Below are 14796 nucleotides of genomic sequence, written 5' to 3'. Positions count from 1 at the left end.
ACTCTTAGAATGCCAGTATTAGAGTTGTTTTAGTACTATCTTCCGCTCCGGTTTTCTAGTATCCTGCCGTGTTACTGCTTTTGCTATTGCTTTTGCTATTGCTACTGCTTTCTTCCATTTATTTTTTCTCCGGTCCTTACATTGTTGATATCATTTTCCTGGCCTTGTTGTTATTTACTTGTTCCTATTCTTCCTCTCGAGCCGAAGGTCTTACGGAAATAACGTCTCTGCCCTTCAGGGTAGGGGTAAGATTTGAGTACACATTAATCTCCTAAGACTCCACTTGTAGGATTACTGGGTTGTTGTATTAAATCAACTAATTATGAAGGTAGAGGACCACACACTTTATTTGAGACTACTAAGGCAAGTGGTGTGGTGGAAACCAGCAGATAGTGGGGCGATTGGTACTTTGCGCAGTAGGAGAAAGGCAATGGTAAGGGATTGAAAGTGTGTAGTCCATCGACAACATCTAACGTCGGTAGATCAATCAATTATGTTTGAAAGGTGGTAAGGGATTGAAAGTGCGTAGTTCCTTGATTCAGGGATTGATAACATCTTTATCAGTAGATCAACCAACTATGTTTTGCTACAAAGCATCGATGAATTAACTACGCCTCAATTCTAAAAGGTTGTTTCAAGAATGCCAGGAGCTGTTTAAAGGTAAGTACACAAATTCAGCTGAATCAAGCATTAGGTTCTTTTACAGTACTTTTTTTCTTGCATATTATCGTTTACATCACTGTTTATAATGCAAAGATTCAATGGATTGGATTTGTAGGTCCACCTTGTTACCAATATTTTAGCGATTTGTTCCACCTAATATTCGCACCTTGCTTCACCTTTTCAGAAAGTCAAAAATATGGGATGCATATCAGATGTCATTTTTTGGACAAATTTTTGAAACAGTTTTGTGGTTGGGAATTGGGATATTGTCGGGAGATATTGTAACTTATATATGAGAGGTGTGAATTAACACCTTAATAAAAGAGGCTAATAGTTGTATTAACAGTAAAATAGTTATGGTTATATATGAATTTATATATATCAATTTGTACTCTCCCTTTAAGATTAACTATTACTAATATGTTAATCTTTACTCACACAAGTATAACTCGCCCAGTTGAGCGTATCATGATTACAAATCGTCGCTCATCCCATCTTAAGACGACTCATTCTGACTTGCAAATTTTGAAGTGGTTATATCAAAATTAGTATAAAGAACTCACACGTAACAGACTCAAACTTGACACCCTTACCCTAGGTATTCTCCTAATACATGATTAGGAGTCCAAAAACCTTTTTTAGGTATACCAATTAATATTCAGGTAGGCTTGCAACAAATATGGCTAGGACTAGGTGGTTTTTCACGGAACCGAGAATTCGAGCAAACATTTAAAATATCGTATTAATATATTGTGATGCTCATGACAGAGCCTCGCTAATGAGGGCAAGCCAAGCAAACTGGTAGACTTCTAGGCTGATAAGCTTCTGAAGAAGGGGTGCACATGTCACCTTAGGCAAATCCTACATCGGAATAGAAGAGGAACGCGAAGTGCTTTATAAGGCATAACACAAGTTCACATGGTCACTCACTTATTGGGGCTCGATGTGGCATAGCCCAAAAAATCCGTGGGCCTAGGCCCGAAGTGGACAATGCGTGCCATGGGGTTGGGTCGTGATAAATAAGATATCAGAGCCGAATCTTTCTTAGTACGATCGTGTGGCAAACCTCAACGAGGACGCTAACTCCGGGGGGAGGGGGGGGGGGGAATGTGATACCCATGACGGAGGGCGAGGCAAATAGACTGGCAGACTTCTAGGCTGGCAAGCTTCTGAAGAACGCGTTCATATGTCACCTTAGACGAATCCCACATCGAAATGGGAGAAGAAAGTGAAGTGTTTTGTAAGATATGACACAAGTTCACATGGTACGCACACTTTTGAGACTCGATATGACACAGTCCGAAAGACAAATCCGTACGGTTCTAAGCTCAAAACGGACAATACGTAATATGAATTTGGGTCATGACATATATCTTCCTAAGTCTACTGATATTTAGCTTAAAGTATATATATTTATATGTATATCACCTCATGTTTTACTTTTGTTTCGTGGATTTAGTATGTAAAATATATTGATTTATATTAATTTGAGGTGTTTTTACGTGTAGGAATGATCCAGGTGCAATTAGGGGCAAAAGGTGCAAGATTAGAGCTGAAATGGATGAAAAAAAGCAAAAAATGGATATTCTAGCGCAACAGCCAACGCCTAGCGCTATCTGTGGCACCAGAAACAGTGTACTCCAATTTGGCAGCGCCTGGCGCCGGGCTGGACGCTGGCGGCGTGAATCATGTCCAATTTTCCCCGGGAGAAGGTTATTTCGGTCCTAGACCTCTACCCAACACGTATAAAAGCAAGGCTAAGCTTATTTTTTAGGGGGGACGCCACTTTGAAGGGAGAATACACACGAGAAACATCCGGGAGCGAAGAAATCTCAGTTTTCTTCATCTTTTCTTAGTATTTTCAATTATCCAACACTTATGAAATTGTTTGCTATTATCATGAGTGGCTAAAACACATAGTTTTGGGGTTGTGATTTAGCCATGAATCTTGTTGTTTAATGTTGACTTAAACTTGATTATAATTCACTAATATATGGTTGTTTCTTCAATTCTTTAATTAATTGCTTAATTGTCTGGCCTGCAGTTAGGTTCTATTTACTATCTATGCTATACTTAGGAAAGCCATGTTTAGATTAGAGAAGAACTTAACTCTTGGGGGGAGGGGATTTGTAGTTAAGATAGGAATATACCTAGTCACCGTGCTTAATTAAATATCATAATCTTTATGCGTTCTTAATATATTGATTTCATAGGAATATAGGCATTAATCTATTTTGAATAAGCGAGTAGTAATTCGGGAGAAGACTATGAGAGCAATTATCAATTAATTAACAACCATGAGTGAATTGTATGAGAGAGAGAGAGAGTTAACTAGAACACAATAGGATTGGTGAATCGATCACAACCCTGGAATATTTATCTCTATTGAATACATAACAATCATTTTACTGCTTGATAATTTAGTTATTACTTAGAATTATAGTTTAGTATAATCACATTCTTGAACTCGAATTTAGCTTGACTGAATAACAATATTGGTAAATTAGTGGGTAGTTGATACAAGTCTCTATAGGTTCGACACTCGACTTATCATTTTATTACTTTTACGACCACGTATACTTGCGTGTGCGTTTGGGAGAAACAAGTTTTTGGCGCTGTTGTCGGGGACTTGAATATGACTACTTTCGAGTTTTGCTTTTATTGCTTATTTCGTCAAGTCTAACATTGATAGAAACTAAGCGTCCACCAGATTGTATAGAGAACCAGGTTCTCTATCAGTTCCCACTGTAAGCAACAGATTGTAAAACCAAACAGTATAGGGAATCAGGTTCTCTAATTGTTCCCACGGTAACTCGGCAGTAAATAAAGAACACGGAGGATTTTTACATGAAAAAATCCCAACTCAAGGGGGCAAAAAAAAAAGACCTACACTTGTAGGATTTCAACTTCACTAACTTGTAAACACACTATTACAAGCCACTTTGTAATGACTCTATTACAAAGACTTCAACTCAACTAATTTATGATACGCTTACCACAAGCCACTTTGTCACTCACTAGTTACAAATACTTCAACTTATGACTAACTCTAGTCACAACACAAACTCAGAAAGTTTATGGTTTTACAAAAGGGTTCCTACACAATGCTTCTAACTAAGCTAAGTAGGAGTTACAAATGAAGAACAAATAACAAAGACTCAACAAACCTAAGGACTTAAGATATCTTTAATCTTTGGATTTGGTACTTGAGGTTGCAGTAGCTTTGTTCTTAAGAGAGGTTGTGGCTAGCACTTGAGAGAATATATGCTTTTTGATTTTTCAAGTGTTGGAGAGATGAAATCCCTTGCCTCATGTTGATAATATGTGTGTGTGATGTCATCAAGGATGATGCAATAAAGTGCCCTTTAGTTTGACCTTAGCAAGCTACAGCTGTGCTGTTGTACTACTGCCAGACGGTATAGTACAACAGTTTGCCAAACGGTACAATGCAGCAACTTTTACAGCTGTAGAGTTGACTGTACAACGACGAGGGAAACTGATCTCTATCTGGTCTTCTGTTGTTTCCTTATCTGATTTTATTGAGAATTGAACCAGACATCTGACTAATTATTCTGAATGTAAGAGAGCTTAATTGTATCAGATTCTTTATCTTGTTCTCTCATGAAGTAAGTAGTTTTACCTTCCTTGATTGTATTTATACATGTGTGACATCATTTACAATGATCTAAGCAAGGTAAGTAAAAAGCCTTCCACAGAAAGTTGACTGCTGCATTGTTCCTGTACAGTAGCGTGTGTAAGCAACAACTTTCCAGCTGGAGAGTTGACCTCATACAGTCTCCTCGGGAACTAGTAGGGACCCGTTCCCTCAGCTGTTCCTTCCACTCTGAAAAGTGGAGTTATATCCCACGCTAGATCCCAAACTGGAACTTTGTGATCTTAAGGTCTTGTAAATGTATAATAGGTTCCTTATCTAGTTCTGGATGGTAAGTTTGTTAGATCATCAAAACATAAAGTAAAGTACTTATGCCCAAAGTACTTGTAACCTATCAATTTCCCCCTTTTTGATGATGACAAACTTAGAATTGATATTCCCTCTAACAACCAGATCTCCACATTGTTCCCACCTACGAATAAGCCATATTCCCCATGAGAACCAAACCTAAGGAGCTGATCACAACTGGTTCCTCAAGATTGTTTGGAAAATCATCAAAACTCAAAATACCATAACTTATCCATTTCCCCCTTTTTGATGATGACAAACCCAAAATTAATATTCCCCTTGAGAACCAGATTCCTCACATGTTTCCCTGCGGATCAAACCTATAATCAACATATTATCAATAACGTTCCCCTCAGCAAAACAGAGCTATCTTTTATGCACAACACAACATATCAATTCGATTCTGTTCCTTCCCCATGTTGACACCTATATAACTTCCCCCTTTTGGCATCATCGAAAAGAATAACAGAAGAAGCACAACCAAAAAGAAGTTCAGCAACATTAACTCATGCCACTTGGGCAACATATCATAAACAATTACAAGAACAACAAGTGAATGTCATTGCACAAAATAGAGTGATTGCCCATAGTAGAGTAATTATAATAAAAGCACAGTAGTTTCAATAATACATAATATGACAATTTAAACAACTAAAGTACCAATGTCATCAAATATAGGAATCAAAAGAAGATAATAATTCAAGGGAATTTGGAAAAAGTGAAAGACATGAATCACTGGGCAGGAGGAAAAGTAATGGGCTAAGGCCTTGATGAGCTTATCCATTCGTTCATTCACTCTCCTTTGATCAATGATCATCTGCTCTCTCATTTCCTCCACCTGTTTCCTTAATCTTTCATTCTCACCCTTCAACTTAGCATTCTATTCTGCCAAGAGTCCACGAGGACCTGGTTCTCAGCCTATCTGAGTAGGCTGAACCACCAATCAGATCACCAAGAATCTCTCCAAGCTTCTTCTCATCAAGAACAAACTCAGTCCCATGCACATATAGCATCAGAGTATCACATAAAACATAGAAGTTTTTACTTCTTCTTTATAAACGTTGGGACTTGGAGGAACAAAGAGGTGATTTTTTTTGGAACTCAACATTGTCAAGAAGTTCCTCCATTTTTCAGCAATATCAGAGTCAACACTCTGCCTAACATCACTTTTTGAGACTTCAGAGTCTTCTACCTCTCCAAACCTGATGACTCAATCTTTTGCTTCTGTAAGGAACCAGGTTCCTCACTTACACTATCCTTTCTATCCCTGAGCAGCCATGTCTCTCTCTTCTTCTTCTCAATTTGTTTCCCCTTATCCTGCTACATCTTTCTCAGCCATCCTTTTTTTTTTTCATTTTTTGAATTCTTTCTCACAAGTAAAGTTTTTTTCTCTCTCTCTTCCACAATAACATCAGCAGGGCACACCACTTCATCATCAATCAACCTATTTTTCATCAATCCTTTATACTAGATAGGAAGTTCGTTTAAACACAGAACTCAAAAGAAAAAAATCATCATTAAAATTGACTTCCTGAGAAGGACTTGAGGGATCAGGTCCCTTATTCAGTTCTCACATTTACCAATTTCTCCATCCTTCAAGAGTTCCACAAATCCAGCAACAATTTCAGCCTCACGCTCTAGAATATTAGATCTACCCTGTTCACTTTCAGTTAAACTTCCATCAAAATCTACCAAAGACTTCTTGGGGTTTTGATTCGGATGGAGTTAGGATTTTGAAAAGTGACAGAGTTGGGTTCACTTCTGGCATATTTGGAGAGAAGGATTCTTTTTGAGACAAGGTTGATTTTGGTTTTGAAGAAAAGAATCGGTTTTGGTTGGGTGTAAGATAGAGAATTGTTTTTTTAGGCAACGAGTCAGTTCAAAAAAGGTTTAACATTTTGGACTTCAAAAATCAGGAGAGAGGCAGGAGAAAGGCGGGAATAAATTTAATGACATGACACTTCAGCAACTTAAAAAGGCATATAAGTATTGGAGAGACTACTAACCTGAGTCGCAAAAATCAGGTTCCTTGACGGTTTTTAAAAATCTGAGCAAAAACTTCTAGAAATTCAATGTCAGTCTTACTATTTTGTCCTAAAACTGCCATATGTGTATACCTGTAATAGTATAGCTTTGAGTTAGATGCCGCCGAAAAATACTTTTTAGCATTGTACCTTTCCTTCTTAACATAGCCAACCATCGAGGGACCAGGTCCCTCTGTGCCTTTTGGAGATTCTGCTGTATCTTCTACATTGCTCTGCTTGACTTGATACATCAAATCAGTCTTTCCATTTGCAATATCTATAGCTTCACCAGGAGCATTTGTGAATTCTCCATATTCATCTTCTTTGTTATGCGACCCTTTGCCACCATTATTGAGAACAAAACATTTTGCATCCAAAGGCTCTCGGTAAGTCAGCTTGAGTTTTCTCCCATTGAGCAGTTCATATAGAGACTTCTCGAGAAGGGACCTAATCATGCACTTGTTAATCGAGTAGCAGGAAGTGTTGACTGCTTCAACCCATGAACTAGGTCCTCCGTAACCAACTTGTTCAGTAAATAAAAACTCACATGCCCCAGTCATCTACGCCATAACTTAGCATCATCATCAATGACACTTAAACATGTTTGATTGCCACCATTAAGTGAATCAAGGTCTGCAACATAGATGTTCTTGAACCTTTTGGCTATCAACACCACTTCACCAGTTTTGAGATTGGTGACAATGCAATATTTGGACAAGAACTTCACTCATTTTTCCTTATCATAGATTTGAGACACACTCAACAAGCTACATTTCAAGTTATTCACATAGTGCACATTTTCAATTGCATGGGAGAGCGTTTTGTCAATTTTGCTAACACCAAGAATATAGCCTTCTTGTCGTTTCCAAAGGACACACTCCCACCTTGGAAGTCCTAGAGTGAGAGGACATCATTCATTCTTCTAATTTTATGCTTAGAGCAGCCACTATCCATGTACCAGTTTTGTTTTGACTACTACCTCTCACTTCAGCATGCACACTAAATCAATGATTAGTCTTAGGAACCCAAGCCAGCTTAGGTCCCTTATAATGATAAAGTGGGCAGATCAAACTTCTTTTTGCCCATGCAGGAAGCACATATTTTCTTTTCAGGGAACCAGGTTCCTCATCAGTACGCCTCTTTTCAACAAAAACTTTGTTTTTCTGCAAAGACTAAATTTTAACTTTACAAGAGTCCTTGTAATGTCCAGTTTGACCACAGTGAGTGCACAACCTATTATCAGCCACAGTTACATACTTGCTATGGGGATTATAGGAGCTTTTAGCCTTTTGGAACCCGATGCCTTGCCTGTTTCCACATTACTCATGTACATATACATTATTACATTAGAGAACCAGGTCTATTTAAGTGACTTATCAAGATCATTTTTAACCCTTTTTAAATCCTCTTGAAGCGGTCTATTCTTTTCAAGCTCAACAACAAGACTTGTTTTAACTTTCTTAAGCTCACTCTCAAGCTCAAGTTGAGACTCACTAACCACTTCTTTATCCTTAGATCCATTTTTTGTTTGTTTTTTCAACAAGTTATGTTCTCTAGTTACTTCTTCCACTTGTTCCTTCAAGTCTACAATGGAAACTACCATATCATCCCTATCTTGTTCTATGTCACCAATTTTTTCTATTAAAGCATTTTTCTCATTAATGAGGCTATGATAGGCATCAATCAACACATGTGCTAAGGACATCAATTGTTTCTTAGAGTAAGTTTTTAAATTTCTTTGAACATCAAGAAAACTTACCTCATCTTCCTCCCTGTCCTCATCATCATCAGATTTGGCCATGAGTGCAAAGATAGACTCATATTCATTGTCAACAACCATCATAGATGCATCTCCTTTGTCATCCTCATCTTCAGATTCACTAGAGAAATCTCCCCAACTAGCCAAAGCTTGCTTCACCATGTTGTCATCAACATCTCTTCCCCAACTAGCAAGTTTGCACCCTAAAACTAAACAATAATGAAAGACATTGTTATACAATATTTCTTTCAATAATTGTAATACACTTGAGTGATTTTATTTTCAGAAAAGACTCTTTGATATAACAAATTTTGACTTTAAGAAATAGTCAGAACCCTGTCTAAGAGTAATGTCAAGTGTAAACAAGAAAAGTCTAAATAAATTAAAGTCTTTTTCGCCGTGGACAAACTGCCATTGAGATGTATTACTCCATTTCAAATTCAATGTTGTTAGTTGTTACATAAGTTATTACTAATAATTATAAAATAATAGAAAAAGAAAAACAATAGACTGGTGTTTTGACTTGTTTGAATTTTTGAAAAACTCGATATACTTTCCATGGAATCCCGCAAATTTTCTTATTGGTGTAATCGATACCGAATCGACAAGCCCCAAAAATCGATAAATCGAAATCGAAAAAATCGAAACCTTATTGAAACGATAACGATAAGCATATGTACAAATCGATAAGTAATTATTGATAAGGGTCAAAATCGAATCGATAAATCGAATGCACACCCCTACTGCTCGGTGCTCGAGGGCAAAATCTAGCAATATGCCCCGTATCGCCACAAGTATAACAAGCCCTCAGCTACTGACCCTGACGGCCTGAATGACCACTCTAAAAACTCTGGAGTGACGGTGCACTGATAGGAGCTGGCGATGCACTGTAGGGCAGCTGATCAGAATACTGCATATGAGAACCACGGTCACCTGGAGAACCGTGAGAAGCCTAAAGTGCTGAATGAAATGGCCTGGAAGAATGGCCCCTACCAGTAGATTTCCACTGGCACAGCGGCACTTCTGATGACGAGACCTCTTGTCATACCCCTGACCACGCCCTATGATAGAACCATCTCAACTCTCCTAGCCACATTGGCCGCATCCTAAAAAGAAATCTCGCTCCCCATCTCCTTATCCAACTACAATCGAATAGGCTGAACGAGTCCCTCAATGAACTTCCTCACTCTCTCTCTCTTAGTGGGAAGTACAAGAAGAGCATGACGGGCCAAGTCAATGAATCTGGTCTCGCACTGAGTGACAGTCATAAAAACCTTTTGGAGACGCTCAAACTGCCTCAAATAGTTCTCCCTCTGAGTGATCGGAAGAAACTTCTCAGAAATAGCTGAGAAAACTGATCCCAAGTCAAAGCTGGTGACCTAGCTGGTCTAGCCAACAATAATCTCTCCACCAAGTCTTGGTGGATCCAGACAAACAAAAGGCAGCAAAGTCGACCACATTGGTCTCCACTATCCCCATGTTCTGTAGAACCTCATGACAGCTGTCCAAATAATCCTGGGGATCCTTAGAAGATATACCGGCAAAAGTAGTAGTGATAAGCTTGGTGAACCTGTTCAATCTCCACAAGGCATCAGTAAACATAGCTGGCCCCTCTCCGGTTTGTGCCACAATACCAAGCTGAACTACCCCAACTGGCTGAGCTGCTGGAGTTTGAAACTAGGGAGCCATCTGCTCCGGAGTGCGAGTAGCAGGAGTCTGGGCTCCTCCTCCAAACTAAGAGATGACTGGTGCTACAGGAAGCAAGCCAGCCTGGGCGACACTCTCCATAAGGCCCACTAGACGGACCAGAGCATCCTGAAGTACCGGGGTGGCGATGAACCCCTATAGGACCTGAGCTGGTTCTGCTGGAACCGTCTGGACTGGAACTTCATCATCAAACTCAACCTGAAGCTCCACCGCTGGTGCTGCTGCTCGAGCTCTGAGCTGAGCCCTGCCTCTACCTCGGACCCTAGTATGACCTCGACCTCTACCCCTCGTAGGAGCTGCTACTGGGGGCTCGGGCTGCTAGTCAGCTGATGAAGCGGTACATGTTCTCACAATCTGCAAAAGAACAGTGTGCAAGTTCAATTAGCATTGAGAAATCAAGTCGCACGACAGGAAAGAATAGATGTGAAATTTTTCCTAACTCTGCAGCCTCTGAGGGATAAATAAAAACGTCTCTGTTCCGATCCCTCAGACTCTACTAAGCTTGTCTGTGGGTTGTGAGACCTAAGTAACCTAGAGCTTTGATACCAACTTGTCACGACCATAATTTCCCACCCTCGGGAGTCGTGACGGCGCCTACTCGTAAAAGCTAGGCAAGCCGAGTGTTATAGATGTATTAACCCTTTTTTACTTTACCCTTTTTAACAGTTCAATATAATAAGTGAACAACAATGGAATAATTATAATAAACAGAAATGCGGAAGGCGAAAACTAATATTTTAACCATATACTAGTGCAGAATAAAACATATAACTCTACCCAAAATTTGGTATCACAATGTCACGGACTATCTACGAATACTACAAATAGTGGTTTAAAAAATAAATACAAAGCTGTCTCTGAAATATATAAAAGAAACAGAATGGAAAGATAGAAGGAGACGCCAAGGCCTGCGGACGCCTGCAGGACTACATCGGGTCGCCTGATGGACTGAAGGCAGCAATCTCACAGTGGTCCAAAAGCTACAACACCGGTATCTGCATACAATGCAAAGTATAGTATCAGCACAACCAACCCCATGTACTGGTAAATGTCTAGCCTAACCTCGGTGAAGTAGTGATGAGGGTAGGACAAGACTTCCAAATAAACCTATGTAGTTATATCATATACAACAAGTAATAATGACTGAAACTAGCAGTTAAAGATGGGAATGGGAAACATGCTGCGGGGAATATCATGTACAAACAAAATCTCAGTAAGGAAGTAAAAGGAACACGAAAATTCAACTGTAAGCAAGAGTAAGGAAATTAAAGACAAGTGCACGGCATCACCCTTCGTGCCTTTACTCTCGTCCTCACCATAAGAATCGATATAATCTGCACGACATTACCCTTCATTCTTTTACTCTCGTCCTCACCATGAGAATCAATATAATCGGCACAGCATCACCCTTCGTGCTTTTACCTCACATAATCATAGCACAAAATTATCTTTCGTGCATTATCACTCATATCATGGCACATAATTGTACATCGTGCGACACGACTTCACCCTTCGTGCTTTTACATCACAATATTGGCACGACATCACCCTTTGTGCATTAACACTCTCAAAATCATGCACGACCTCACCCTTCGTGCTTTACACTCTTCCTCACCCAAGCAACAATCACAAAGCAATTTGGGCAAGGGAATCAATAATATCATAATAAAATCCCGGCAAGGGAACAATAGCATAATAACAATATCCCGGCAAGGGAAACAATATCATGAGTAATAACATCCCGGCAAGGGAGATAATATCAAAAGCAATAACGTACTGGGCTCCGAAACCAAGCAAGGGAGATATTATTATTTCAAATTTTTACCGGGCTCCGAAACCAAGATACGAGCCCGATACCATCAAGAAAATACGTCAATTCTCTTCTAAAAACCTTTATATTTTCCAGAAAACAATTTTCTTTAAAAAAGTACAATTTCTTAAGATTGGGACCTCGGAATTTGATTCCGGGCATATGCCCAAATCCCAAATTTTACTACGGACCCTACGAGACTGTCGGTTCACGGGTCCGGGTCCGTTTACAAAGAATGTTGACCCAAGTCAACTTTATTCAATTTTAAAAGCCAATTTCCTTATTTCACTTAGTTTTCACATAAAATCTTTCCGAAAACGCGTCCGGACTGCGCATACAAATCGAAGTAAGACAAAATAAGGTTTTTAAGGCCTTAGAAAACTGAATTTACTTTCAAAACGAGTGATGACCCAAATCACAATTGTCCTTCCTCGAAGTTTGGTGGAGAAGCCGTGAAGATCCTCTGTAGGTGTTAACATTTTAGAAAGAACCTGCTCTGATACCGATTGATAGAAACTAAGCGTCCACCAAACTATATAGAGAACCAGGTTATTTATTAGTTCCCACTATAAGCAACAGACTGTAAAACTAAACAGTATAGGGAATTAAGTTCTCTAATTGTTCCTACAGTAACTCGGCAGTAAATAAAGAACACAAGATTTTTACGTGGAAAAATCCCAACTCAAGGGGACAAAAACCACGACCTACACTTGTAGGCTTTCAACTTCACTAACTTGTAAACACACTATTACAAGCCACATTGTAATGACTCTATTACAAAGACTTCAACTCAACTAACTTGTGATACACTTACCACAAGCTACTTTGTCACTCACTAGTTACAAAGACTTCAACTTATGACTAACTCTAGTCACAACACAAACTCAGAAAGTTTATGGTTTTACAAAAGGTTTCCTACACAATACTTCTAACTAAGCTATGTAGGAGTTACAAATGAAGAACAAATAACAAAGACTCAACAAATCTAAGGAATTAAGATATCTTCAATCTTTGGATCTGGTCCTTGAGGTTGCAGCAGCTTTGTTCTTGAGAGAGGTTGTGGCTAGCACTTGAGAGAATATATGCTTTTTGATTTTTCAAGTGTTGGAGAGATGAAATCCCTTGCCTCATGTTGATAATATGTGTGTGTAATGTCATCAAGGATGATGCAATAAAATGCCTTTCAGTTTGACCTTAGCCAGCTACAGCTGTGTTAATGTACTGCTGCCAGACAGTACAATGCAACACTTTTACAGCTGTAGAATTGACTGTACAATGACGAGGGAAACTGATCCCTATCTGGTCCCTCTACTATTTCCTTATCTGATTTCATTGAGAATTGAACCAGACATCTGACTGGTTATTTTGAATGCAAGGGAGCTTAATTGTATCAGATTCCTTATCTTGTTCTTTCATGAAGTAAGTTGTTTTACCTTCCTTGATTGTATTTATACATGTGTGACATCACTTACAATGATGTAAGAAAGGTAGGTAAAAAGCCTTCCATAGAAAGTTGACTGTTGCACTATTCCTGTATAGTAGCTTGTGCAAGCAGCAACTTTCCAGCTACAGAGTTAACTTCATACAGTCTCCTCGGGAACTGGTAGGGACTTGTTCCCTCAGCTGTTCCTTCCACTCTGAAGGGTTGAGTTATATCCCACGCTGGATCCCAAACTGGAACTTTGTGATCTTAAGGTCTTGTAAATGTATAACAGGTTCCTTATCTGGTTCTGGATGGTAAGTTTGTTAGATCATCAAAACATAAAGTAAAGTACTTATGCCCAAAGTACTTGTAACCTATCAAACATTACTTGACTGTTGCTCTAATCTCAGGAACTTTGATTAAATGTGCAGGGTCAGAAGCCAGGACCGACTTCAAGGCTTTGACCCCGAACCTGAGAGAACATTTTATAGAAGGTTGAGGGAAGCAAAGGATACGAATAATATTCAGGCACTCGTTCAATTTCCTATGAACATGGCAGAGGAACATATGGTTGTTCAGGAGGTGGCAATGCCCAGCATTGCTAATGTCTCCTCCAACATTGTGAAACCCAGGATCACTGGGCACTTTGAGCTGAAACAGAGCATGATCCAGTTACTTCATGCGAATGGGCAGTTTATGGGTCTTCCACATGAGGATCCACAATAGCATATCCTGAACTTCTTGGAGATTAGTGATACTTATATCACTAATGGTGTCACTCTAGACTATGTGAGGCTCACACTTTTTCCATTCTCTCTATTGGGCGAAGCAAAGCGATGGCTGAAGGCAGAACCAGCTAATTCTATTACATCATGGAATGATTTGGCAAGGAAATTTCTGGCAAGGTTCTTCCTTTCAGGCAAAACTGCAAAGATCAGAAGTGAGATAGTTGCCTTCAAACAGAAAATGGGAGAGTCTTTATACTCAGCTTGGGAGAGGTTCAAGGGACTAATCAGAGATTGTCCTCATTACAATCAGACAAGAGAAGTACTAGCTCACACTTTCATAAAAGGTCTATATCCTGAAACAAAGATTGTGGTAGATGCTGCAGCTCGAGGTCAAGTGTTGGAGAAAAGCTTTGACGAGATATATTCATTATTGAAAAAATTCTCCAAAAGCAATTCGGATTGGCAAGGAGAAATGGGCAGACACACAGTGCAAAAATCTGCAGGGGTTCTCGAGTTAGATGTCATCTCAGCATTATCAGCATAGATTTCTACACTGTCCAATCAAGCCAATCAGATGACCATGGTTATTAACAAGCAACAAGCTCAACCAGTGCAACAGGTTCAAATGTTTTGTAAAGTATATGGAGAGGGTCACACGAGTGACTTATGCCCAGTGAATCCAGAGTCTGTCTGCTTTGTGGGTAATGCAAATAGGGCCAGA

General features: G+C 39.3%; 1 non-coding gene across 1 annotated transcript; it reads right to left on the bottom strand.

Annotated features, from left to right (window-relative positions):
* Positions 1-14277: 14277 nt before the first annotated feature.
* On the bottom strand, positions 14278-14382 carry LOC142173099 (small nucleolar RNA R71). The gene has a single exon (XR_012702529.1). It is a non-coding gene; the product is annotated as a small nucleolar RNA R71 (small nucleolar RNA).
* Between the last annotated feature and the right edge of the window lie 414 nt (positions 14383-14796).

This window comes from Nicotiana tabacum, chromosome 18, assembly GCF_000715075.1.
Source record: "Nicotiana tabacum cultivar K326 chromosome 18, ASM71507v2, whole genome shotgun sequence".
Classification (NCBI taxonomy): domain Eukaryota; kingdom Viridiplantae; phylum Streptophyta; class Magnoliopsida; order Solanales; family Solanaceae; genus Nicotiana; species Nicotiana tabacum.
The sequence above is the reverse complement of the archived record's forward strand: the minus strand, read 5'-3'. Positions and strand labels throughout refer to the sequence as shown.